This window comes from Triticum urartu, chromosome 6, assembly GCF_003073215.2.
Source record: "Triticum urartu cultivar G1812 chromosome 6, Tu2.1, whole genome shotgun sequence".
In the NCBI taxonomy this organism is placed as follows: Eukaryota; Viridiplantae; Streptophyta; class Magnoliopsida; order Poales; family Poaceae; genus Triticum; species Triticum urartu.
Genome location: NC_053027.1, coordinates 289618756 through 289644663, shown reverse-complemented (window position 1 = coordinate 289644663; position 25908 = coordinate 289618756). Strand labels below are relative to the sequence as shown.

At 47.3% G+C, this 25908-nt stretch overlaps 1 long non-coding RNA gene across 2 annotated transcripts in view; it reads right to left on the bottom strand.

Annotated features, from left to right (window-relative positions):
- LOC125513273 overlaps window positions 1–24352 on the bottom strand; it is a 42586-nt gene extending 18234 nt beyond the window's left edge. Inside the window, exons 1-2 of one of the 2 annotated variants that reach the window (XR_007285844.1) lie at window positions 23777–24193; window positions 20184–20311 (exon numbers count right to left, since the gene is read on the bottom strand). This is a non-coding gene — a long non-coding RNA (uncharacterized LOC125513273). Of the gene's footprint in view, window positions 1–19203; window positions 20312–23776 lie in introns of those variants that run through there. The other variant, XR_007285843.1, reaches the window with a different exon arrangement.
- Between the last annotated feature and the right edge of the window lie 1556 nt (window positions 24353–25908).

Genomic DNA, 25908 nt, shown 5'->3' with positions numbered 1-25908 from the left:
AGACTCTTCATTTCTATTTTAGTGATCCAAGATTACATTGAGTCCACAGGAAAAGCCAATACTATTAAAAGGGGATAAGGTGTTGCTTAATGATCTACTTGCTCAAAATGCTTAGTGATATGCTCCAAAGCCCTCAACCACTTTCTCATTTCCAAATATGTCCAAAACCTAAAGGCAAACTCGGGCCCATAGATTTGATCTATCCAACGCCACCGAGTTCCTTTGACATAGCCACTGCTAGAAATCCTATTCAATTCGGTCTAACCGATAGGGATCTCGGTCTCACCGAGATGGGAATGCAATCTCTCTGTTTCCCTTCGTAACGTTTCAGTCTCACCAAAATGAGCGATCGGTCCCACCGAGTTCGCAATGCAAACTCTCTGCTTCCATTCGTAATGTTTCGGTCTTACCGAAATGAGCGATCGATCCCACCAAGTTTGCCTGACCAACTCTCTGGTTTGCTCATTGCTGAAATCGGTCTCACTGAGTTCATGCAATCGGTCACACAGAGATGAGGTTTTGCCGTAACCCTAGCGCATCGGTTCCACCAAGTTGATCATGCCGGTCCCACCAAGAATACTAACGTTCACATTTTGAACTGAATCCGTCTCACCGAGTTCTCCTATTCGTTCTGACCGAGTTGGGTCAAATGTGAGTAATGGTTAAATTTTGTGTGGAGGCTATATACACCCCTCCACCCCTTCTCTATTCAAGAGAGAGCCATCAGAATGTGCCTACACTTCCACTACTCATTCTCTAAGTCAGAACCACCTACTCACGTGTTGAGACCAAGACATTTCAATCCAACAACACGAATTTTGATCTCTGGCCTTCCCCAAGTTGCTTTCCACTCAAATCATATTTCCACCATATCCAAATCTGTGAGAGAGAGTTGAGTGTTGGGGAGACTATCATTTGAAGTACAGGAGAAAGGAGTTCATCATCATCACACCTTCTATTACCTTTTGGAGAGTGGTGTCTCCTAGATTTGGTTAGGTGTCACTTGGGAGCCTCCGACAAGCTGGTGGAGTTGAACCAAGGAGTTTATAAGGGCAAGGAGATCACCTACTTCATGAAGATCTACCAAGTGAGGCAAGTCCTTCGTGGGTGGAGCCCTTCATGGACTCGCGCAACCGTTATCCTTCGTGGGTTGAAGTCTCCATCAACGTGGACGTATGATAGCACCACATATCAGAACCATGCCAAAAATCTCCGTGTCTACATTGCGTTTTCCTTCTCCAAACCCTACCCTTTACCTTCATATACAATGTTTTACATTCCACTGCTACACTCTTAGAATTTCATGTGTAGGTTGATTGCTTGACTTGTGCTAAGTTGCTTAAATCTGCCAAGACTTAAAATTGGGAAAAGGCTAGATTTTAATTTGGTCAAGTAGCCTAATCACCCCCCTCTAGACCTACTTTCAATCCTACAAGTGGTATCAGAGCTTTGGTCTCCATTTGCCTTTATTTCCATAGCTTTGGTGATCATAGCCTTGGTTTCACAACCTAGGAGAGTATGGCGTCTAGTGAGGGAAATTACCGCTGTAGAGGTCCTTACTTTGATGGTACAAATTTGGCTAGTAGGAAGCATAAGATGAAAATGCATATTCTTGGACATAACCCCTCCTTTTAGGCTATTGTGTGTATTGGTTTGCAAGGTGAATTCTTCAAAGATGGAATAAAACAGAATCGTGAAGCGACCGTAGAAGAATTGAAGATGCTGCAATAAAATGCTCAAGCCTGCGATATCCTCTTCAAAGGTTTGTGCCCCAAAGAATTCAACAAAATCAGCCGCCTTGAGAATGCAAAGGAAATTTGGGATACTTTGGTTAATATGCATGAAGTTACCAAGTCCATCAAGGAATCCAAATTGGATGTGCTTCAAAGTCAACTTGACATGTTCAAAATGAAGGATGGTGAATGAGTCGCTGAAATGTATTCTAGGCTTGCTCTCATCACAAATGAGATTGCTGGCTTAGGAAATGAAGAGATGACCGACAGATTCTTCATCAAGAAGATCCTAAGAGCCTTGGATGGGAAATATGATACCGTGTGCACCTTGATCCAAATGATTCCCAATTACAAAGATCTCAAGCCAACAAAATTCATTGGTAGAATTGTTGCTCATGAGATGTCACTTAAGGATAAGGAAGAACTTCACAACAAGTCTAGTGGTGCTTACAAACCTTCATGTGCTGCCCCTACAAGATCAAGTGAGAGACAAGTCTTCAATGAAGAATTGAACCTAATGGTGAAGAAATTCAACAAGTTCTACAAGAGTAGAAGCAAAGAGAGAAGTTCCAATCAAGGTCCTACAATGACAAAAGATCTTCTAGTCGTGATCACAATTGCTACAGTTGTGGAAGACCCAGACACTACTATACTGAGTGCACGACTCCCTACAAAAGATGAGAAGACTCACCTAAAAGGAGAAGTAAAACAGAGGAATCACCACCAAGAGAGAGAAGGAGTATAGATGATCGTAATGAATGAAGACCCTCTCGCAGAAGCAAGGATTTGGAAAGGAAGGACAAGTCATCAAACTCATATCGGTGAATGAATATCCAGCCCCGACTCCGACAACTACTCCGAGATAAGCTATCACTCCCACTCTGAATATACTCATGATGAAGGTGTTGCCAGTCTTGCAATTTTGTCATCCAACTCCTACGACATATTCGACTCACCAAATGAAGGAATTTGAAGATGCTTCATGGCTAAATGCGCTAAGGTATCACACCCCAAGTATGTTGATTTCAATAGTGATGAAGATGATTTGCTAGGTGATGGTGATTGACTTGTTGACAACTCTAGTGATGAAAACTATGATGAAATTGCTATTAATCATTCTAATCAAGATGAAACGAATGACAATGATAAGAAGGAGATTGAGCATCTAAATAAAGAACTAAACACTCTGAAGTTGGCTCATGAAACTACCTTAAAGGATCATCGAGAGCTTTCAAAGACTCATGAGAAGCTACACTTTGAAAAGCTCAATCTAGAGCAAGAGCATGGGTTCTTAAAAGCAATCAATGATGATCTTCATAAGAAAAGTTCCTCTTACATTGCCAAGCGTTTACTCTTGTCTTCTTACATGCCGCAAGTAAAATCTAGAAATATGAACAAGAAAGATTCTTCTTCTAGTAGTAGCAATAATCATGTTAAATCCAATATTGTTGCTTCTAGTAGTTCTCTTGAATCCACTAATTATTCTCTTAGCCAAGTTACACTTGAGCAAGAAAATAGCTTATTGAAGGGAATTATAGAGAAACGTGTTTACATGAGCCTTGCCGAAAGTAAGGAATTTGAGGAAATAGTGCGCAAGGAAGGAAGGCACCGGAAGAATCAAGGTGTTGGTTTTCAACCCAAGATAAATGCCAATGGAGTTGACTGGGAAGAAGATCAACACTCGAAGATGAAATTTGTTTCTCAATAAGAAAAGTATGATCCCACTTCTTTCAAGGGAACACAAGATCAAGATGATCTTCCACCACAAGACGACAACCTAAAAGGCAAGACAAGTTTCAACAAGAGATTGATTCATTTGAAGAAGCTCCAAAGGCCTTGGTCAAGTGGGTTCCCAAGACTACATCAAGTTCTACTTCATCAAGTTCGACTACAACTCCAAGGATCCACCTCAAGTTGATATGGGTCCGAAAGAAGAAGAACTAGAGAGTTCTTGAGGGTGACTCCGCCAACATACTTCACTCATATTCATTTTGGCTAGGACAAGTGCAATCAACTTTCACACCTTGCACTAGTTCAAGGAGTCACAAACCCTCTTGTTGGTAAGACATGAGACAAGGTAACCTAATGCTTTCATGGACAACATCGTATGTGTATTTCACTCTATGTCTATGGATATTCGTGTATGTTCCTTGTGGGACTAAAACATGCAGGTATTGAGAGTGCGACTCACTCCAAAGGATTGCTCCAAATGATCTACATCAACATTGAGCATCTACATCTTCAACAACTACATGAAGTCATCATCGACAAAACCCAAGGTTAGTTCATTCCTCTAGGGGAGTTTTTCTCTAAGAACTAAGCTAAAGCAACTCTAAAGGTGTGGACACAACAATGCCTTATGTAAAAGTGGTAATCCCACAGGAGCTTAAACGATGAGTATGGACTACGATCAAATGTTCGCATTTGACTCCTCAGTCAACATACTCATACATAGATGGCCTAGTCATCGCCAATTGCTTGATAGATGCTAGAGTGTTTGTGCATGATTTGCCACATATTTCATTTGCTATCTTATTGTGTGAGCATGTTGGTTGCACCCATTCAAGGACATCCATTTGTTGTTTTGATTGTTTGGCTTTTATTTTTCCCAAATGGATGGACAAGAATGCCTAAGAACTCCCTGTAGCTATCTATGTTTTTCCCGTCTCAAACTCTATTCATGCTACATCACAAAGTTTGATCAAGTTGAATTCGGACCCTCCAGGTGAGGAGCACTCGGAGCCACTGATCCGTTAAGGGCTTAAACTTGCAAAACCTCTTAATGGCTTTTAGTTTGACCGATTCATTCCTTTCGGTCTCACTGAAATCATTGAGTTGATCTAGGTTTTCACCTAGGTGCAACGAATTAGAACTGTTCGGTCTCACCGAGTTGCAGTAATGACTTGCGACTCTACATCTCGGTGCCACCGAGTCGTTCCACTCGGTCAAACCAACAGTGACTGGGTATATATATACCGCGAGTTGAATTTTTGGAAGTTCCTTCAAACTTCATCTTCACCTGCAACTAGCAACGCTATAAGAGGGGCTGAGCAAAAGCGGTAACATAGCCAAACAATGGTTTGCTAGGAAAGGTGGGTTAGAGGCTTGACATGGAAATATGGGAGGCATGATACAACAAGTGGTAGGTAGTGCGACATAGCGATAGAACGAACAACTAGCAAAGCAAAGATAGAAGTGATTTCAATGGTATGGTCATCTTGCCTGCAATGTTCTCAGAGTTGTCGAAAGCTTGATCCTCGATAGCGTACTCAACAGGTTCCTCGGTCACGTACTCGTCTCCCAGCTCTACCCAAAGCAAGAACACAAGCAAAGGACCAACAATCAATCATGGTGCAATGCACAAGCAATATGATGCAATACATGGCATGATATGCAAGATATGATATGCAATGCATATGCGTGCTCCGGAAGGGAAAGAATGATCAAGGCATCAACTTGGAAAACCAAGTGTGCCGCTGGAAAGATGAGATGATTTCGGTCGAAATCGATATAAAGATCACCGGAAACGGATGGACAGTTTGCAAATGGCAACAAAACAATAATGACACAATTCTGCAATTAACAGCACGATGCCATCGAGAATGCAACAAGAAACTAAGCTACTGCACTCCAACATAGAAACAAAGCATATGGCAGTGATGTACAAGAGATGCTTGACAAAACATGAACACTGAGCTATGGCTAAATCACACAAGAACAGGTTCAAACAAGCATGGCAAAAGTACAAAAGATATCAGCTTCACAGACTTAGTGAAAATACTAACATGTCAAAAACAACATCAGGAAGCAATGTTTAGAGCAAGCAAAAAATATGCTACATTAACATATCATAGCAAACAAAGGCATGCAATGACACTACTAAAAGCATAGAACAAAAGTTCCTTAGTGAACATGAGCCAAAAAGGCACAGATGATATGATGGCACCCATGTAAACATTGCAAGTTTTATTAACAGTTTCAGACTTGGTGGAAAAAAGAACATGGCATAAACAGATTATGATAGCAACTTGGCATGCTTGTTTCACTCATCATAGTGCACTAAATGACGTGGAATAGATACTATCATGTACTCCCTCCATTCCTAAATATTTGTCTTTCTAGAGATTTTAACAAGTGACTACATACAGTGCAAAATGAGTGAATCTACACTCTAAAATATGTCTATATACATCTGTATGTGGTAGCCAGTTGAAATCACTAAAAAGACAAATATTTTGGAACGGAGGGAGTAGTAGGCATAAAAATGAAGCTAACCATGTGCCAAACACCTACATAGCATGATTGAAATAAATCACACAAAAATGACAAAACAACATCATGATGTAAAATTCCATGTTCATGAACTTAATCAAATGCAGAAACTAATTCCACCACTGGATTGGTGGGATTTTTCTACCCCAAAAACATATATAATATGTGGGGGTTACTGTAGAAAAATCCCCACAAATGCTCTAAGATGCAACCTGCCTAATATGGCATGAAACAGAAATGGCATCTTCCCTAAAGGGAAGTATCTCGAAATGGACTTTCCCTAATTGGTATCTGGGCCCTTGCTAGAAACGGAAAGCACTGGAAATAAAACAAAAAAAGAAAAAAAGGAGAGGGGATGACAGGTGGGACCTGGTCCACTGGGAGGCTGACGGGTGGGTCCCGTGAGGGCCCACATAGCGGTGACACAGACGCGGCGAAATAGGGGAAAAACAGAGGCGTGCGCCGGCGGTGGACCGAGGACGGTGGGGCCTCGCCGGAGTTGCTCCGGTGACCCTTTGGTGCGGTGGAGGGGCGCAAAATGATCGCGGGAAGATCCCGCACCTTCGGGTGCTGCTAGGTGCACCGGGCGTAGAGTGAAGCGATGCCGGCGGCGATCTACCGAGGCGGCAACGGCGAGGATGAACATGGCGAGGCGTGGGGCTAAACAGGCGGCAAAGTTCTTGGCTCGGACGCGCGCGGCACTTGGAATCTCCTAGACATGGCAAAAACCGCAAAGGCTGCTCGAAGCACTAGTTTGCGCGAGGTCCGACTACGGCACGATCGGGCGCGAGCAGCAAACGGCGACGGACTGTATAAATGAGGGGGGAGGATGGGGAGGAGCGCAAGCTCACCACAAGCACGTGGGTGCACTTGGCTGGCTAGGAGGTGGACGGAGACGTCGACGGCGACAATCGAGAAGGTTCAGCGGCCGGAGTCGAAGACGAGGAAGAAGAGGTCACTGCAAGGGCTCCAGCTGCACGTAGTCGATGACGGGGACGTCGCGGGCGACGGGGAAGAAGAGGGACAAGGTTGGAGAGGCGAATGTTGACGCGGTTCACGCCGGTGACGAGCTCATGCTCCCAGATGCGCTTGGGACTCGGCCAAAACGACGGATCTGGTGGCTATACCCACCAGGCGACTGCGGTGGCGGACGAGGGAAAACCTAGGAGAGGCACGGGACAAGGAGTGGGGGCTTAAAAGGGGCTACGGTGAGCAGCGCAAGCTCATGCGCTCTCGTGCTCGTGGTCCCCATGGCGACGGGAGAGGAGAGGGAAAAGGTGGGTGTGAGGAACAGGGTAGGCGCTAACGAGCGGGGCCGGCTGCGCCACCTGGCGAAGCGCTAGCGGGGGTAGGCTCAGGCATAGCTGAGAAAAGCAAGGAGGGGAGAGAGAGTAGGCTGGCTAGCGCACTGTCCCTGCTGGGGGGGGGGGGGGGGGGGCTAGCTGGGCCGGCCTGGGAGGCCGAGGCCCAGGTAGGTTGCTGCTGCCGGGCTGCTCTGCTGCTAATATTTTCCCATTTTCCTCAGACAGAAAAACCAAAAGGAAAAGCACAGGGACTTTGGGAAGGTGTTTGAGAGATATAACAATATCCTCGGGATCCTGAAATTATGCACTATTGAATAAAATTGGTTTGAAGATTTTTACAGGAAGTAAAATAATTCAAGTTTGAATTGAATTCAAACTTGAGCCTTTTTAGAACCTAACCAAAACAATTCCAAAACAGGTAAAACTTGGCAGAGGGATTTAGGACATTATGCCAGATTTATTGGGGAAAATTGAACATTTATGGAGGCAGGAAAAAATGTCACTTGCAAAAAAATGGGGGAAAGGAAGGAAGGGGAAGAGATGATGCAAGAGACACACATGGGCATGCCAGAAGGCAACATGCATGACTAAGACAATGCACAATAACATGGCAAGGAACATGATGCACCACATGATAACAACATGAAAGAACAAATGCAAGATGACAAGTAATGACAAGACAATGCCAAAAGGGAAACAAGGCAAACCCAAAATGAAACCCACAAAGAGGAAAAAACACTTGGTGTTGACCATGACAAGCCTGGGTGCGTCTCCAAATATGGAAGTTTTACATCTGGGGTGTTACAGCACTCCACCACTACAAAAGGATCTCGTCTTGAGATTTAGGACTGAAAGAACTCCGGATATTCAGAACGGAGGTGATCCTCATGCTCCAGGTCTATGTACAAAAAGCAAAATGACACAATGCATTAATGCCAAAACTAAAAACAAAATAGTTGTTACATTTCATATAATTTCTTACCGCCGCATGACGAAAACTCGGTTGGAAGTAAATGCCGAACAGCTTGCCAGTTGCAAGGCTGCTGGCGCACCTTGACTTGCACAGTCGACATGGTGGTGGTGGTCGCTCCATTTTCCTAAAGAAATATGAGCAAAGAAAACAATAACTTCGCATGGGATGATTGAGGGAGTCCTGGATTAGGGGGTGTCCGGATGGCCTGACTATACCTTCAGCCGGACTCCTGGACTATGAAGATACAAGATTGAAGACTTCGTCCCGTGTCCGGAAGGGACTTTCCATGGTGTGGAAGGCAAGCTTGGCGATACGGATATACAGATCTCCTACCATTGTAACCGACTTTGTGTAACCCTAACCCTCTCCGGTGTCTATATAAACCGGAGGGTTTTAGTCCGTAGGACAACATACAGAACAACAATCATACCATAGGATAGCTTCTAGGGTTTAGCCTCTCTGATCTCGTGGTAGATCTACTCTTGTACTACCCATATCATTAATATTAATCAAGCAGGATGTAGGGTTTTACCTCCATCGAGAGGGCCCGAACCTGGGTAAAACTTCGTGTCCCTTGCCTCCTGTTACCATCTGGCCTAGACGCATAGTTCGGGACCCCCTACCCGAGATCCGCCGTTTTTGACACCGACATTGGTGCTTTCATTGAGAGTTCCTCTGTGTCGTCGCCGTCAGGCTCGATGGCTCCTACGATCATCAATGGCGATGCAGTCCAGGGTGAGACATTCCTCCCCGGACAGATCTTCGTCTTCGGCGGCTTCGCACTGCGGGCCAATTCACTTGGCCATCTGGAGCAGATCGAAAGCTATGCCCCTGGCCGTCAGGTCAGATTTGGAAGCTTGAACTACACGGCTGACATCCGCGGGGACTTGATCATCGACGGATTCGAGCCACTGTCGAGCGCGCCGCACTATCACGATGAGCATGATCTAGCTCTGCCGTCGAACAGTGCCCTGGAGGCCGCACCCGCATCGGCTTCGACCCTTAATTCGGAGCCAACTGCGTCGATCGAGGATGGGTGGTTGGACGCCGCCTCGGGGGCTGCGATCCCAATGGCGATCGAGCCGAACACCAGCCCCGCACTCTGCGAGACTCATGACTCCAAGGAGCCGGACTCCTCTCCGGACTCTGAACCCTCCGCGCCCCTGCCGATCGAATCCGAGTGGGCGCCGATCATGGAGTTTACTGCTGTGGACATCTTTCAGCACTCGCCTTTCGGCGATATTCTAAAGACACTGAAGTCTCTCTCTTTATTAGGAGAGCCCTGGCCGGACTACGGTCAGCAAGGTTGGGGTACGGATGATGAAGAAATTCAAAACCCACCCACCACACTTTGTAGCCACTGTCGACGATTTAACCGACATGCTCAACTTCGACTCTGAAGACATCAACGGTATGGACGCCGATGAAGGAGACGATGAAGAACCAGCGCCTATTAGGCCCTAGAAAGCCACCTCGTCATATGACATATACATGGTGGACACCCCAAAAGAAGGAGATGGCGATGGAACAGCGGAGGATGACCCCTCCAAGAAACAGCCTAAGCGCCGGCGTCAGCGGCGCCGCTCAAAATCCCGCCAAAACAAATACGGTGATTCAAGCACAGGAGATAATAATACTCGTGAGAGTGCCAAAGAAAACCCCCTCCAGCAAGATTCAGCACAGGAGGATGGAGAAACCAGCCCTCTTGAGAGAGCGGCAGACAGAGAGGTCGAGGACGATAATCATATGCCTCCCTCCGAAGACGAGGCAAGCCTCAACGACGACGAACCCGTCGAGCAAGAGCATTTTCAACGCAGGCTTATGGCCATGGAAAGAAGCCTCAAGAAAAAACATCAACAACTTAGAGCTGATCAAGATTTGCTAGTCGACAGATGGACTGAAGTCCTTGCGGCCGAAGAGCATAAACTCGAACGCCCCTCCAAGAGCTACCCAAAGCGCAGGTTGCTACCCCGATTAGAGGAGGAAGCACTTGATACGGCCGACCGGCCAACTCGTGGCTGCGACAGAGAGGCCTCTCGGCCCTCCACTCAAGCCGCACCCCGTACCAAGGCACGGGAAAATGCGCCAAACTTGCGAGATATGTTGGAGGACATGGCAAGGCAAACAAGATCGATCTATGGATCGCGTGGGCGCCCCACGACTCGAAACAATAACCGTCACGCCGGACATAAATCCGGTAGGGCCGAACACAGTAGACAAAGCTCATTGGAGCTACATCGTGACATAGCCCAGTACAGAGGCGCCGCACACCCACTATGCTTCACAGACGAAGTAATGGATCATCAAATCCCCGAGGGTTTCAAACCCGTAAATATCGAATCATATGATGGCACAACAGGTCCTATGGTATGGATCGAGGATTATCTCCTTCATATCCACATGGCCCGCGGTGATGATCTCCACGCCATCAAATACCTCCCACTCAAGCTCAAAGGACCAACTCGGCATTGGCTTAACAGCTTGCCAGCAGGATCAATTAGTTGTTGGGAGGACCTGGAAGCCGCATTCCTCAACAATTTCCAGGGCACTTATGTGCGACCCCCAGACGCCGATGACCTAAGTCACGTAATTCAGCAGCCAGATGAATCGGCCAGGCAATTCTGGACACGGTTCCTGATGAGGACATCAATACCATTGTTACACCCACAGCCCCTACTGTTACATATACTGGACCAATTACTAGAGCTCGCGCACGCCAATTAAATTACCAGGTACTTTCGTTTCTTGGTAATGATTCTAATGTTCATGAGATTATGATGCTGCCTAAATTGGATACATTTGTTTTGCTTACAAATGAAGGGCCTAGCTTGGAGAAGGATGAACATTGGAGCAAGAACACGCATGGAGTTGATGGCATGCGCAAGGGGATCAAGAACGGAGTTACAAGTGATGATTTCAGGACTTTGAAGCCGCCATAAGGAGTGCATGAAGCCTTGGACGATATATACAAGATGCCACTTCATAATATTCGTCCATAGGCTATTCTAGGTGTTGCGTCACCTTATTAATGGGCCAGGCCCATGTAATTTTGAAATACTTAAGTATAGGCTATTTTTAGAGTCCGTATGTGTGGGGAAACAAGAGTTAGGGTTGGTTTCGGACCCCACCCTCAAGGGCCATGAAATCCCCCCCCCCCTCTTCCTCCATATATACAGCCCTTAGGGCGTCGTTTAGACTTTGGGTTTTGTTTAGATTAAAAGTTCGCCATAGCTGCAACTTCGCGTACTTCGTTTGTGTCCAACGACCAGACCAAGACGTCACAGAACCACACCTTGATCAATAAAGCTTTCATCTTATATTCGCAATATCCCGATTGCAATCTCAGTTTCTTGCTTGTTCTTCGTTTGCTCGCAGGAAACAGACCCTCGTGGTCAGGTTGATCGTGCTCCGGCGTGGTCAATAACCCTCGGAAGTTGGTTTAGCGATTGCTAAGGCGCGACGTCTCGCACGTTCGTTGTCGGATCGTCAAGGTCGACTCCCGCAAAAAATGATAGCCACCATCTCATCGAAACATCGGGACACCTTAGCCTCTATCAGTTCCTAACAAAGAAAAATCAAATAGTCGACTGTCCGGACGCCGAGGCCCTAGCAGCCTTCAAGCACAATATCCGTGACGAGTGGCTTGCCCGACACCTTGGACAGGAAAAGCCGAAGTCTATGGCAGCACTCACGACACTCATGACCCGCTTTTGCGCGGGAGAAGACAACTGGCTTGCTCGTAGCAACAATATGACCAAGAACCCTGGTAAATCGGATACCAGGGACAGTAGTGGCAGGTCGCGTCGCAACAAGTAGAAGCGCCGCATTAACGACGACAATGCTAAGGATACGGCAGTTAATGCCAGATTCGGAGGCTCTAAATCCGGTCAGCGGAAAAAGCCATTCAAAACGAATCCTAGGGGCCCGTCTAGTTTGGACCGAATACTTGACCGCTTGTGCCAAATACATGGCACCCCCGCAAAGCCGGCCAATCACACCAACAGGGATTGTTGGGTGTTCAAGCAGGAAGGCAAGTTAAACACCAAAAATGAAGACAAGGGGCTGCATAGCGATGACGACGAGGAGCCCCGGCCACCGAACAACAGTGGACAGAAGGGTTTTCCCCACAAGTGCGGACGGTGAACATGATATACGCAATCCACGTCCCCAAAAGGGAACGGAAGCGCGCGCTAAGGGACGTATACGCGGTAGAGCCAGTCGCCCCAAAGTTCAACCCATGGTCCTACTGCTCGATCACCTTTGATCGAAGGGACCATCCCACTAGCATCCGTCATGGCGGATTTGCCGCATTGGTTCTAGACCCAATTATTGACGGATTTCATCTCACTAGAGTCCTTATGGACGGCGGCAGTAGCCTGAACCTGCTTTACCAGGATACAGTGCGGAAAATGGGCATAGATCCTTCGAGGATTAAGCCCACCAAAACGACCTTTAAAGGTGTAATACCAGGTGTAGAGGCCAACTGTACAGGCTCAGTCACACTTGAAGTGGTCTTCGGATCTTCGGATAATTTTTGAAGCAAGGAGTTAATCTTCGACATAGTCCCATTCCGCAGTGGCTATCACGCACTGCTCGGGCGAACCACATTCTCCAAGTTCAATGCGGTACCGCAGTACGCATACCTTAAGCTCAAGATGCCAGGCCCTCGAGGAGTAATTATGGTCAATGGAAACACCGAACGCTCCCTCCGAATGTAGGAGCACACGATGGCCCTTGCAGCAGAAGTACAAAGCAGCCTCTCCAGGCAGTTCTCCAGTCCGGCCACTAAACGACTGGACACAGTCAAGCATGCTCGGAGTAAACTACAACAAGACCGCCTGGCACGATCCGAGAAGGCGTAGCAATGCGGCCCCAACCCCAGCCCTCACAAAAAGGCGATGCTAGCACTTCGCGTACATAACTACGCTCTAGAGATACCATGGGTACAGGGGGAGGGGCACCATCACGGCACGCCCGAAACACGGCTTAAACCGTACCAGGGGCTGCCGATTTTTTAAATTTCTCTTACTTTCAGGATTCCATCCTTCGGAAGGCCTGTTCGGCAGTTCAATTGCCGCACAAACGATGCAAGAACCAAGGAAGCAGACAAGCCACGCCACATTACGGAACTCCCAGGTGGTCTCTATCACGAGCAGTATACCTGTTTCGCATATTATTCCGCAGCTTTCCCTTGGAACGGACATGTTAAATAGTCCAACCTTTTGCTTATCGCATTATTTGTATCGTTCTTCTTTGATCGCAGCCCTCTTTAATAAACAATGCATAGCTTTTGTCTATTTTTGCATTACTCTTTTTTAATATATGTTCCTTAACGACATGTTGCACCCGTACACTTTGGTACGGCCAAAATACGCCAGGGGCTTCAGTACCCCTCAATATGGTGTGAGAAGTCCGAACACTTTAACAAGTGCGGCACCCGAACTTATAGCATTATATGCATCGGCTTCGAATCATGTCTTGGGTCAATAGTTGGGTTTGCCCGGCTCCTATGTTTTGGTGCCTTACGTTCCGCTATATCGGCTAAGGTAGCACTAGGAGAACCACTGCGATTGTGCCCCAGTTGAGCTGGGTCGAGCACCTCAGTGGAGAAAGGTAAAACTGACTGTCATGATGAAGCGAGAGCCGGTCGCTGTTGGAGAGGTTTTTCGAGTCCCTAAAGACTTATGCCGCTTAGAGCGAGGAGTCGGCTCTGTCCGGCCAAGGCGTGGATAGTGCCCCGAACTCGGTCTTCCGAATACCAGGGGCTTCACCGAAATTTAAAATTATAGAATTCTATGGCTAAGTGAGAGTGTTCAGGCATTATAGTCCGATTGCCTTGTTCGTTGTGCTGAGCGCCTCCCTCGAAGGACCCAAACATGGGAAAAAGAGCGCTCAGGTTTATCCCCGAACACCCCAGCACTAGCGGCATGGGGGCAGAAGCCGACGACTCGCCATCTCTCAGAATTGATAAACAGCCGCACAGAAGGTAATATTTTAAATTCCAACAGCATTGCTTAGCGCATATGAACAAGTTTTCAGCGCACAGGACAAAACGAGCGAGTTTTACTCAAAAAATACATCCTTGGAACATTCATCCGCCACAAGGCAGGCACCCTTCAGAACATCCTTATAGTAATTCTCGGGCTTGCGATGCTCTTTCCCCGGCGGTGGCCCGTCCTTCACAAGCTTCTCAACATCCAGCATGCCCCAGTGCACCTTAGCACGGGAAAGGGCCCTACGGGCACCTTTAATGCAGACGGAGCGCTTGATGACTTCGAGCCTCGGACAGGCCCCCACCAGCCGCCGCACCAGCCCGAAATAGCTCCCAGGCAGAGCCTCTCCAGGCCATAACCAAACTATATGGCCCTTCATGGCCTGTTCGGTGGCCTTGTGGAGCTTGACCAGTTGCTTCAGCTGGTCGCTCAGGGCACGGGGTGTCCGGCCTCACCGTACTGAGACCAGAACACCTTCTCTGTCGAGCTGCCCTCCTCGGCTCGATAGAATGCGGTGGCATCGGACACACTCCGGGGAAGATCTGCAAACGCTCCTGGAGAGCTCCGGATTCGGGTAAGTAACAAATAACTCACGTTTATGTGTTTGCTTTGCATAAAGAATGCCTTACCCGCCGCTATCTTCTTCACCTCATCCAACTCCTGGAGGGTCTTCTGGGATTTGGCCTTGGCAGACTTGGCATTTTCAATAGCTGCCACGAGCTCGGATGCTCGCGTCTTTGAGTCAAGCTCCAAACTCTCATGTTTTTTCATGAGAACCTGGAGCTCTTGCCGCACCTTGCCAACCTGGGCCTCATACTTCTCCCGCTCGGTGCGCTCCGTGGCCGCCCTCTTCTCGGCCTCGAGCAGCGCTTGCTTAAGGTTCACCACCTCAGACGTGGTCCCTACAATAGCCACGATAATCCTGTCATTTTTTGCAATTGCACCTTTATATATATATATATATATATATTTAAACAAGGTATTTCTTACCTTCATTGTCCTCGAGCTGCTTCTTGGCACGCCCGAGCTCTTGCTCGGACCGCTCGAGGTTCTGCTTTAGCGTGTCCACTTCCGCAGTCAGTGCGGCGGACGCAAGCAGAGAAGCCTGCATACGCATATTGACTCCTTTTTGTTAGACTCCTGTGAATTTTATTTGATCCTCTATACGGCTTTTCTTCCCGAACGCCAAACAGAGCATCAGGGGCTACTGTCTATGCGGTAATATTATTTACACATTCTTTACTTACCTCCAAGCCTGTTAAAAGGCTAGTACAAGCTTCACTCAGTCCGCTCTTGGCGGACTGAACCTTCTGGACGACCGCACTCATAATGGTGCGGTGCTCCTCGTTGATGGAGGCGCCTTGGAGCGCCTCCAACAGATTGTCCGGCGCCTCCGGTTGGACGGGGGTCAGCGGCACGGTGGGCTTGCTCCTCTTGGAAGGAGGTCCCCTGCTGGACTCTGGAACCTTTGAAGGTTCCGGTGTGGTGTTCGACCTAGAGCCGGACTTGGAGCCCTGGGGGGTTTCATCCCCTTTACTCCTGGAGTCTGGGAGGTCGCCTTGCGGCGCCTTCAGGACCACCTCCTCCCGGCTTGGAACCTGTTGGGACAACACTTCGGTGTCGTCCGTAGGGCGGGGGGAGGAAGCCGTCGGAAGCGAGTTCACATCCGATGAGTCCAGTGAGCCGCTCAATGACACGTCGAGCCGGTCTTTAGGTGGGCTGCATAAACATATTCGACATAAGGGAAAGTTGTGCAATAACCGAATACTATGAATTACTCTGGTATCCGGATACTTAAGATTTTGCCAGGGGCTTGCCCCTGAGCGGCCACTCCTCTCCGCCATCGTCGGCGTCGGTGGAGCAGTCCGGAGGAAGGGTTTTCCCGCTGGAGGGGGAGGGGTCTCTTCTTCCTCCTCCTCGTCTTCATGGGAGGAGTGCGTCTTGGAGTCGTCGGATGAGGGATCCGACACCTCCAGGCGCTGGGCACTCTTTCGAGTCCCCGTGGCGTTCTTCTTGGCCTTCTTCTCCGGCACCACATGGGGTGCCGGAACCAGCAGCTTCGCCAAACGAGAGTTCGCTGGGCCTTCGGGCAAAGGAGTCGGACAGTTCATCTGTCCGGACGTCTCCTGTCAATCCTGTCAAAGGTAAGGGAGCTTAGATCCCGCATGGAGTCAAACTATGAAAAACTGATACCCTGTAAAAGGAAAAAAACAGCTTACTGCATGAGCGTGACGCTGCGTACTGAATCCGCGACCCTCGGTAGTGGATGCGGGGGCCTCGGCGCCCTTGAAAAGCACCTTCCAGGCATCTTCATACGTCGTGTCGAAGAGCCTGCTCAGAGTTCGGTGCCGCGCCGGGTCGAACTCCCACAGGATGAAAGCCCGTTGTTGACACGGGAGGATTAGGCGGATGAGATAACCTGGACTACGTTGACAAGTTTGAGCTTCTGGTCCACCAGGGTTTGGACGCATGTTTGGAGTCCGGTCAGTTCTCCTTTTTTACCCCACGACAGGCCCGTCTCCTTCCAGGAGGTGAGCCGCGTAGGGGGTCCGGATCAAAACTCGGGGGCTGCGACCCATTCGGGGTCGCGCGGCTCGGTGATGTAAAACCACCCCGATTGCCACCCCTTCAGGGTCTCCACAAAGGAGCCCTCGAGCCATAAGACGTTGGGCATCTTGCCCACCATGGCGCCTCCGCACTCCGCCTGGTTGCCGCGCACCACCTTCGGCTTGACATTGGAAGTCTTGAGCCATAGGCCGAAGTGGGGGCGGATGCAGAAGAAAGCCTCGCACACGACGATAAACACCAAGATGTTGAGGACAAAGTTCAGGGCCAAATCGTGGAAATCCAGGCCATAGTAGAACATGAGCCCCCGGACAAATGGGTGAAGTGGGAAGCCCAATCCGCGGAGGAAATGGGGGAGGAACACCACCTTCTCATGGGGCCTAGGGGTGGGGATGAGCTGCCCCTTTTCGGGAAGCCGGTACGTTATGTCGTTAGACAAGTATCCGGCCTTCCTCAGATTTTTGATGTGTCCCTCCGTGACGGAGGAGACCATCCACTTGCCTCCCGCTCCGGACATGGCTGGAGAAGGTTGAGGTGGGGAGTGCGGACTTGGGCGCTGGAGCTCGAGTGTGCGAGAATGGATAAGCACGGCAGGAAGAAGGCATAGGTGAAAAGGTGGATCCTTATCCCCTTATATGGGTGGACGCAACTACGTGTCCCCACCAGCCTGGTAAAACTCGCTTATCTCCAAGCGCTGTAATCAATGGCGCGGTTGGGTTACCCACGCTCGTATTGATGAGAATCCCGGAATAAGGGGACACGATCTCTGCTTTAACAAGACGTGCCAAGGAAACCGCCTCGCATGACGCGCCGAGATGGGATAATAAACGACTCGGATAAAGGCTTGGCCGTGGTGTGTCACACTACGGAATACGTCAGCAGATTAGATTTGTGTAAATGTTATTCTCTCTATGGCAATATGTGGAAACTCATTTTGCAAAGCCGGACACTATCTTTGTATTCAAAATCTTCTATGAAGTACTTGGAGGAGGAACCCGCCTTGCAATGCCGAAGATAATCTGCGCGCCGGACTCGTCATCATTGAAGCCTGGTTCAGGGGCTACTGAGGGAGTCCTGGATTAGGGGGTGTCCGGATGGCCTGACTATACCTTCAGCCGGACTCCTGGACTATGTCCTGTGTCCGGAAGGGACTTTCCTTGGCGTGGAAGGCAAGCTTGGCGATACGGATATACAGATCTCCTACCATTGTAACCGACTTTGTGTAACCCTAACCCTCTCCGGTGTCTATATAAACCGGAGGGTTTTAGTCTGTAGGACAACATACAGAACAACAATCATACCATAGGCTAGCTTCTAGGGTTTAGCCTCTCTGATCTCGTGGTAGATCTACTCTTGTACTACCCATATCATCAATATTAATCAAGCAGGACGTAGGGTTTTACCTCCACCGAGAGGGCTCGAACCTGGGTAAAACTTCGTGTCCCTTGCCTCCTGTTACCATCCGGCCTAGACGCACAGTTCGGGACCCCCTACCCGAGATCCGCCGTTTTGACACCGACAATGATCATCAAGCTCAACATGCAAACAAACATAGCAAACTAGCTTTGACTATTCTAAACCCAAGAAACTATCCTATATCAAAGTGTTATATATGACCAGAGGCATATATCAACTAAAAACTATCAACTATGTCTAAATTTTTACTAATCAGTTAATCATATCAACTAAAAACTATCAACTATCATATATCTCTATCTCTGTCTCTCTCTATAAATGTTGCATATCAACTAGCCTACTAAATCAACTAAATCAAAATGTTCTCAATCAACCTAATCAACTAGCCTACTTAATCAACTAAATCAACTAGCCTACTAAATCAACTAAATCAAAATGTTCTAAATCAACTAAATCAACAAGCCTACTAGATCAAGTAAATCATATCAACTAAATCAAAATGTTGCATATGAACTACCCTACTAAATCAAGATGTAGCAGGGAGGAGGGGTTGTGGATAGAGGAGGGACAAGGGAGAAGGAGGGGTGACTGGAGGAGGGAGGAGGCTTGAGGACAAAGGAGGAAGGTGGAGCGTGGAAGCGCCGGCCGGGGAGGAGGGCGGTCGGCGAAGGATTACCGAGTCCAGGGAGGAGGAGAAGGAGGTGACGACGGTGCAAAGGGATAAGGGGTAGGCGACGGCGGCCGGCGGGGGAGGACCGGCGCAGGGGGATTGAGGGGGGAGATCGAGCGAGTGTGAGTGGAGAGAGGAGAATGAGGGGCGGCCGGTTGGGGAAGATAGAATGGCTTAGCAGTAGCGCACTATAGAGAAACGCGCTAATGCTAAAGAACCTAGCAGTAGCGCCTTACACCCAAAACGCGCTACTGCGATGTGTAAACATGTAAAAATATACATAAAACATACATTGATCATCAATGATCTCTTTGTGTACAATTAGAAACCGGAGGAGACTCATATTGCGGCCACAAATTCTACACACGGAGTTCAACAAAGACCAAGTGGTTGTAATAGTTGAGAAGTAACATACTTAAGGTGGTAAAAACCCTGTTCACGGAGCGAGGTGGGACTAAATTTTGTAGTAAACTTAGTAGTAGCGGTTATAGTGTGAATGCACTACTTCTATGATCTGTAGCAGTATTGCTCTTTGTATTGAGGCGCTGCTGCTATAACTAGCTTCACGGCGGGGTCATGGCAATTATGGCAGTAGCACAGCCTATCATAGGCATGCTACTCCTACATCCATGTCAGCAACGCGTTTCGTCAGCACGCGCTACTGGTACGTAGCAGCAGCGCCTTGTTTTAAAGAACGCTCCTAGTAAGATTCTGTGTATAGGCTTTTCCCTGGTAGAGCTCCCACGATGTGCGGTCGGTATGGCCCGCAGGCGGCGGGCCCTACCTATCAGCGAGCAGCTAGAAGAAGGTGCACCCCAAGGAGTCAGCCATGAGGACGGGCCGACCTCTAGCAGGCGACCCTCCCTCCCCTCAGAGTCTACGTGCCATTAATCTGATGAGACGGGGAGTGGCTACAGTAAGCGCCCACCTGACGGCGAGACTGTAGCTATACGTCCCTCGACAAGACTGTCGTCACCAAAGGCAAGGCTACAGTAAAGGGCAGTTAGCGTGGCCCACAGGCGGTGGGCCCACCTGTCGGCCAAGTTCCTGACAGCCTTCGGGACCCACCAATTGGTGAGCCCCAACAACCGGCGGAGAAGCCGACGCCTAGAGACACTGTCATCCGGGTCCTACACCCGGACAAATTACCATTGTACCCCTGGGGGTAGGCCTAGAGCTACCTTATTGATGTTAGTCATCACGTAGAGAGCCCGCAGAGCAGGACTAGGGGTGTTATCTCCATGGAGCGCTCCGAACCTGGGTAAGACTCGTAGGCGTTCGAGATCTCGCTCACTTCCGCTTCCAGGGCCCGATGACGTACTCCTGTCCACATCCATGATAAGCCACCCCCTGGCATATGTCGCTAGATATCCCCGACACATTATCTGTGCAAGAAACATTTAACTTGATCAGCCCAAGACCTCAAAAACTTTCAACAAAATGATATTATGTTTCAGAATACTCGGCATGTAACTTTGATTCTCGTGTTTTATAAGGATATGCTAGGAAAGACTGAAAATTTATCATACTATGAAAGTATTTTTCATCAAAAAACTAACATTCTAACCTGACAAAACAAATTTAATATATTAGAAAAGGCACATCTCAGTCTGATCTCCTATAAATACTAGGAGGGCGTGAGGTACCATTGGTACATCACTTATAAATACTAGGAGTCATCGTCCATGAGACTAGTAAGAACGGTTCCATCGCAGTGAGGTTTCAGAGCAAATACATGCTCTAGCCTTGGACAATGCAGTAGTAGCTGCATCTCACGTTAGTTTCGGCCTTCTCCCCATGCTGGTCCACAAGATAGTCCTTGTTGCCAAGCTCCGGCTGCGTGGCCATTGGTCGGAGCAGATTGCCCTTCACTCACCGTATTTCTTCATGAACTCATTTAAAACAACATATTTGACTAATTTCAAAGAATTCCAAAACAAAATTTTCACTCATTTCGGAAAAGCGATTTAAATTATTTTTTTGCAGAATAAGAAGTTGATCCCCACTACTAGCAATTCTCTCAACATGCAACCTATCCACCTCAGCTTCCTGCCACATCACCAATTATTTTCCCATTTAACTAATTTTGTCCCTATATTTTCAGACTTAAGTTACAACTGAAGCCCAATGGTCTCTACTCGCAGCAGGAAAAAAGCCCAAACGTCAAGCTTAGAAGAAGAACAGCCATCCGACCCCCCACCCCTGCTATGTTGTTTGTTCGTACTCCTCTCTCTCTACTTAAATTAAGGATCAGTCTTTTCCATTTCCCACTGCAGTAGTGCGCCGCCTAAGAAGAGATCTATGTTTGTGCCCTCCGTCACGATCGCCAGTCCGGTACGGCATACGGTGGCTCTCTCGGCTCTCTTGGACTGCGGTTTCATAATGGCACGAATCGATCTGGTGCTCTGTAACGTTAGTGTCGCTTCTTTTCCTTTGTTCCCCCTCTCTCTTGTGCCTTGATTGAAATTTGAATGCATCGGTGAGCCATCCCTTTTGGTTTTCTACATTTAATCTATGGGTATTTGTCTCCGATGTGAGCTGGATTTTTTATTCGTAAGTTGCAATCAATATGCTTTGTGCGCCGGTAGCTCTTCCAGTTCACTCATGAGGTTAGTCCAGATTCCCCCTAATTGCAATCCTTCGCTATTGCCTTGCTGCCTCACTGCCGCAATAACTTACAGATGAGTTGCTAATATTTATGTGATGTCTCATGAGTTAGTTCACAAATAATTGAATACATCCACTTTTATGGAACAACCATGCAGAAAAAATTGTTGCATTCCCTTCACATCCACTCTGAATTTCTGTTGGCTCAAGTGAATGCGCACCCAAATCAGAACATTATTTGGACTAAGCTAACACATGCACCTAAATCTTGATCCTGTCTAGATTGAGTCAAAAACATGCACTTTATAAGATTCCCGCGGAACTAATTTAGACTTGAGGTGACTAATTTTATTCCTACAGATCTATTAGACTTGAGGTGGCCTTTTTTATTCCTGCACATGGCTGTTTGTTAATGGCAAGTTCTGCAACATTTCGACAAACTGTACAGAGGGAAGTCAACTGATTGCCAGATTTATCCTCACATGGAATTATGTTCACCAACTTATATATATATTACCATGAATTTCCCTTACCAGTTATGCAGATAGTCATCTCAAAGAATTCGACACACTGATTAGATTTCCACATGTAGTATTACATATTAATCTTATATTTTTTTCTTCAACTCTATTGTTTAAGTCTACTTTTTGTTGCTATGCATTGGTTAACAGTATGATTTGGTGGAAAGTACACATATTTTCTCTACGCCTGAGTAAGATCCAATTATACAATCGATACCTCGATACCTCTCTTGCTTGCTGACTATTTGCATCCATGTTTTCTTAGTTGTTTCACAGTAAAGTAAGTATAATTCATCGTGAACATGGATACAACTGCATGTATATTTTCTCTTAGATATAGGCTATTTTATACATACACTTACTTTACGGGAGGTCTAAGATATTTGATTTGAAGATGTAGGTTAAAGAAGCTACATGTTCTTGGTATCCATGGAGTCAAACAGTATTGCTGGATCAATTTACATTCACGTGGTGTGGTCATGAGATATACTTTGAAAGTAGACATTTAGCTGAAAGTAGAAATTTTCCCAATTTTGGTGTTTTCTATTGTATTCTTTGTTGTCGAACCATATTCTTATATGGTTTAGTTTGGTAGAAGTGTCAGTTTTTCACTCTTTCTTTTGCTTTTCCGAGTGATCGGCGTTGTGCTATACATAGATGTCATGATAGACAATCATTTATTCGCCTTCTATTTTAGATTCATGTTGCTTGGCTAAGATATAACGTGATGTCTGGTGAAGCTACTAAACCAAAACCAAATCGAAAGGCTTTGCCTCCATTACTCTTTAAGTAGTGGTAATGACTAGATTTTCTCCACACATTGGTTTATCTATTATTCAGTGGGTCAGTGTAAGTAGCTTGCATATCATATATATGTGCATGTATTTATAACACAAGTAAGAGTTTAATGCCTTATATTATTTTTTCTAAAGAAGAACATTCTACATGTATACCTTTTTCCTCTAATTGCAAGACATTTTAATGTTATGCACAATTACACTTTATAGAGTTTGCTAATGTATATCTACATTTACTTCTATTATTGATAATATGTTTGAATTATATTTATTAATATTCAGTCCAAATTGTTTGCACTATGAATGCCGCGACAACGCGCGGGGTATCATCTAGTTTAGTTAAGTTGTGTGCCTTCTCTATCAGCGTCAAATTAATTAACATGTTTAATTTCAAACTAACCTAATTAAAAATAGTGGGGGCCCATCCGCCAATTAGGGTTCGGTGGGGGGTTAATGGTTAACCCATGCGGGGCCCACCTGTTGGTGACCCAACGGCGGTGGCACCCCGTGGTCGAGGCGTTGGTGACTAGAACATCGGCGGCGCAGCTTGGACGGCATCGGAATTTGCCTGTGGGCCGCTTAAATGGGCGCGGCCAGCCCCGTTCAAACGGATGGAGCGAACCGCAACGTTCTACGGCATAGGCGCGGGCTGAGGTGGTCCACAAGGGCGGCGGTAGGGAGTGGAGTGGCAGCCGACGTTCGTCCTTGCACATGCGCGAGGCTAAGGTGTGTTAGCAGGCTGGCTGAGGGGCTCACAGGCCTCCTAGGAGGACCAGGAATGCGCTGCCATGCTCGGCGTCAACGGCCGCGAGCCCTGCCATGGCAGCAGCAAGATGTGGGAATCATGGAGTTACGGCTATTGTGGGGCGCGCGCAAGAGCTCGAGTTCGAGCTCGAGGGGGAGGCAGAGGGGAGGCGTGGCTCACCTAGAATGCGCAGGGAGGCCCGTTGATAGCTGGGAGTGCAGGACGATGGCGAATCGACAACGAGCTCATGGTGGCCGACGTAGACGAAGACGACGAAGGCAGCGCAGATGCAGGTCCCCGACTCGAATGGCTCGGTGCATGAGATGTGGCCGAGTGCGGCGGAGATCCCGGACATGAATAGGAGGCACAGGGACGACGGTGAGCGCGGCTACGAGGCAGCCATGGCGACAGCGACATTTGGGAAGGTGGGGAGCGGCGATGTAGAGTGAGGGGGAAGTGGGAAAAGATCTTGGGGGGATGACAATACCGAGGGGCTCGTCCTTATCCTCTCTGCGCTGCAGCAGCGTGGGGTGGCGACCTGGTTTGGCGGAGATGGATGGGCATGGGCACCTTCAATTGCGGCATTTTCTATTTAGCGTTGCAGGCGCCAGTTATAGCTGTTTCCGCACACCGGTGCCTGCAGCGGTGTTAACTCGGCCTGGCCCATCTTTTTCTTCCTTTCCTTCCTGTCACGAGGACAGGAAAGGCGTGCTTTGGATGGGAATCGATCCCGCGATCTCATGGTCGTTCGCCTCATGCACTAACCACCGCACTAACTAGATTAGTTTCCCAAACTACTGCTTCTTTACCTTTTCTTCTTATAACGATTCCTTTTTCCTTTTTATTCAAAACGGTTTTGTTATGTTTTTTGTTCTTTTTCTTTTTTTCTTCTTTTCGAAACGGCTTTATATTTCTTTTGCAAATTTCAAAGAACTATTTTTCAAAATTGTTGAACTCTTTTTTAAAAATCAGTGAACTTTCTTTTACATTCGATGAACTCTTTTTAAGATCGATGAACTCTTTTTCTAAATCAATGACACTTTTTTCAAAATTGATGACCTCTTTTTCAAAACCGATGAACTGTTTTCACAATCCATGAACTTTTTTTCAAAAAGGATGAATTCTTTTTCAAAATCGATGAACTATTTTTCAAAATTGATGAACTTTTTTCAAAATCGATGAACTTTTTAAAAAAAATGGATGAACTCTTTTTGAAAACCGATGAACTGTTTTTCAAAATTGATGAACTTTTTTAAAATTCGCTGAACTGATTTCAAAATTGATGATCTTTTTCCCAATTTGAAAAACTTTTTTCAATTTTTGTGAACTTTTTTCCAAGTTTGATGATTTAAAAAAATGGATGAATGTTTCCAAATATGTGAACTTTTTTTAAATCTCGATTTTTTTGTGAATTTTTTGTTTTAAGTTTGGATCTTTTTTCTAAAGTCAACGGTTGACCAGTCAGTCAACTGGTCAACCATGACTATACGAACAACCCTCGAGGCTCTCGGTCGAGCGACGGACCAGGCGGGGACGAGTTTAGCGAGCGACTGGGCGTAGTCGCCACATGGTCCAGCCCATGATTTGGCGGCTGTGAGCGCCAGATCCCTTAGCTGGCGCCAGAAGCGCCAACTAGGAGCTCCCTTCGATCGCCCTCCTATACGAGGAGGTAGGAGGCGACCAAGGGGGTGGGCTCGGCTGTCACGGGCCTGCTCCTGTGTACTAAGGCCCAGAGGACAAGTGGTTTTTTCTGTTCCTTTTACTGTTTCCATTTTTCATTTATGCTTGTATTTATTTTAAATAGTAAATGCCTTTTATATGGAACTTGGCCAATAATTTACATTGCAATTTTAGGCACCTTCACAAAAAATTTAGGAGACATTTGAAATATTTTGGATTTTCGTAATTTGGAATAGCATTTAAAAATGCTTATTTAGCACTGTTTTAATGCTACATCCCAAACAATTAAACAAGTGATGTCGTTTTCCTCAACCATTATTTGTTTTGGAATATGGGGGGGGGGGTCCCCGGATAGGCAACGAAACCCGGATCCCTTTTCAAAAACATCGGGGTTGGCAACGCCCTCAATCCGACCCGCCCCTGGTCGGCTTCCCAGCGGTAACCAGCCAAGCCGGCAGACGCATTACAGTCGGCCCCCACAGGACGAACCTCCATCGACAAATGAGCATGGCTATAGTGCACCGCCCTTTATGCCGGTCCCGGCTGGCTTGGCTGTCGTGCCGACTAAGCCACCGCCTGGGGCGGGCAGCGTGTCAGGGGCGTAACCTTGTAGCAAGCCGGCACAGCCGCCT